A 2978-nucleotide genomic window follows, 5' to 3' on the forward strand; every position below is an offset into this window, starting at 1 on the left:
TCAATTTATTCGCAAAACTTCATCTCCAAACACCATTATATTGAGGATTAAAGTCTTCAACATATTTGTTGAACACAAATATTTTGTTTACAGAGTATGCATGATTGTTAAAAATAATGATCTGGAAGATGAATGGCTTCTTTAACTACTTTTTGTCCATTTTGTTAATGTCGATGTCGACGACTTAGAAAAACTTCTTCCAACTGTAAAGATTTATTTTGGAAATACCAATTTTCCCAGTAGGAAATTCTGTGAAATATTCTTTTAAATATCTAACTGGGCAGATGGTAGCAGTGCATTTTCGGGTTACAGCATGGCCCTGTAGGGCCAGTTCCTGAAGGAGTGACTTTGCCCTATGGATTCTGAGAATCCGAGAACATGGAATGCTATCTATGAGAAAGAACTGTGAACCTTCCAAGAATACAGAAATAGCAGAGAAGTCTAAGCAGGAAAAGATAGTGAAAATCAGTTAATAATGTGGACACACACCAAAAAAAATCAAAATTTCAGTGGATGTTTCAGTGCTTGATATTGGAACTGGAAATGGTATTTTCCTGGTGAAATTTATCAAATTTCCCCCCCCCCCGAAATTTATCAAATTTAGTTTCTTAAATATCACTGGAATTGATTACTCTCTGAAATAAAGTTTTCTGGAAATACAGAGAAAGGAGGTTTATCTAACAATACATTGAAGGTAGAAGACTTTTTAATCTTTCCACAAAACTGTGTGGATTTCATATTTGTATTGACAAGGGGACCTTTGATGCCATAAGCCTTATCCTGGCAATGCAATTGAGAAGAGGCAGAAATATGTGAAATCTCTCTGCAGGGTGTTTTAAGTGAATGGTTTTCTTCTAATAACCTCACATAATCAGACCAAGATAGAAATGCTGAGTTAACTCAATGAAGGATTTGCATTTTTTGAAGAGACTCCAACACCAAATTCAGCTTTGGAGACAGATCTGGAAACAATTTAGCAGCCTTGGTTTTTCAAAATGAGTGAGACTTACCAGTGGACTCGTTCAATTAGCCTTTTAAGAAACTCGAGCTGCAACCCAATCTGTGTACAGCACAGGAAAGTGTAAGGAGCACTTTTGTATGTAGTCAGCAGGCACATGTAGAATCAATAGGATGGATTAAATATTTAAAATGTTGAATCGATAGAATAGATTGATTTTTAAAAAATTACAAGCATTTCAATGATTGGGTTTTAGGATCAATCAAGAAACATTTTAAATTTTCTTCTGTAATTAGAATGTGATTTTTATTTTCTCACAAAAAAATGTCCTATAAGAGTGGACCAGTTGGAAGCTTGAAAGCAATTAATTTACAGAAAGCATGCATTCTTTATTTTTGTTTCTGAGGAAGGTGAATTGAATCCAACTATTTGTGAAGATTTAATTGAACTGTTTCATGACTGGGCTAATCAAAATAAGTTTTCTTAGCATTTTATTGCATTCTTTCTAAAACAGAATATCATTTGGGGTTGAATGGTGTTTGTTAAAAACAATTTTTAAAACTCTGAATAAAATTGTCATCATAGTACCTGTCATCATAGTACCAAAATCAGCTAATACCTGAGAGTCTGAGATTATAGTGGAGAGTTTACATTCTTCAATACTTTTCCATTAAAGACATTTGTGAGTTCACAAGCTATGTTTACAAGGTGATTCAGAGTATGAACAAAAATGGAACAAGCTACTGAAAAGGTATATTTGAATTTTTAGAGCCACTAATAAAATCAGAACTTAAACCAATATCTTGTAGAGACTAGGAGCTCCTAAAGGTGAGTTTGATGTTTATTCCAGTGAAGTATGCCTACTGAGATGCTGAATGTCTGGTAAAAAATATTGGCAATCACCTTATGCTATACAAATTAAAACTAGAGCAACATAGCTGTTTATTTGGAGACATACCGATAACCAATCTAACACTTTGGAAAGACAGCACCTTTAGAAATAAAGGTTAGTAGAAATGAGTCAGGTCCTTAAAAAGACTAAAATCAAATTTAGAAATGAATAAGCATATGGTGTACTCTGTCTAATACAATATCTTCTAATAACATGTGACAATAGAAAATTTGAAATGTAGCTAGTGCAACTGACTCTTTATCATATAGAGTTTTAATTTTATTCAAGTATGAAAATTGAAGCAAACTAAATATTTCTGTTAAACACAATTTTATTGTTCTGGTAGGGTATCATTTTATCTTACCTGTTGAGAAAATATATTCCTATACAAGCATGTGGTTCTGGCATTGTTTATAAAGATAAAATCTAACTAGTTGGTGTTCAACCGATTGATTACATTTGGAATTATTTTTTCTATATTATACTTTAATGTGCCCACTTAAATATTTTATGAAAATAACAAGAATAAGAGTTAAAATAATATAAATTGCACTGTTTACTAATAATGTTAAAATAGTGTAATTAAAAATACGTAAATATTTTTGTTTAAAATTTAGTCATTTCCACAATTACAGATATAAATACAGAAGCAGAAACTAATATAATTGATATTATGATTATAAGGTTTCTCATTATAAATGAGAAAATAGTATTACAAGTTTCGTACTAAAGGACATTTAAAAGTTTTTATGAAAAATATAAAAAACTTTATTTAAAAAATTAAGATAAAGTGAAAATTATTGAGACAAATCATTCTTATATAAGAAATTTGCTCTCAAAAGTCAAAATAGAGTTGACAAAACTGGCTACTTGAAATTAGAATTGAATGTCCAAAAAAGAGAGTTAAGTAATTTTAGTAGTAGCTAGTCTTGTAACTTTGTCCAGCCATAAAACAGCTTGGATTTTTCACAAAATAGAAAACTATTCTTAGTTAAGAATATGAAAATACAAATTATAATTTTAGACATAAAATTTCTGTTATAAAGTTATGAGGTAAAGCAAGAAGTAAACTCATATTTTACAAAAAGTAAAAGATCTTTAAGTCACCATCCCTTTACCCACAAAATA

At 30.5% G+C, this 2978-nt stretch overlaps 1 pseudogene; it reads left to right on the forward strand.

Moving 5' to 3' along the window:
• The first annotated feature begins 513 nt into the window (after window positions 1-513).
• LOC130034394 (EEF1A lysine methyltransferase 2-like) lies at window positions 514-1003 on the forward strand (annotated as a pseudogene).
• Window positions 1004-2978: the final 1975 nt, after the last annotated feature.

This window comes from Sorex fumeus, unplaced genomic scaffold, assembly GCF_029834395.1.
Source record: "Sorex fumeus unplaced genomic scaffold, SorFum_2.1 ptg000061l, whole genome shotgun sequence".
Taxonomy (NCBI): Eukaryota; Metazoa; Chordata; class Mammalia; order Eulipotyphla; family Soricidae; genus Sorex; species Sorex fumeus.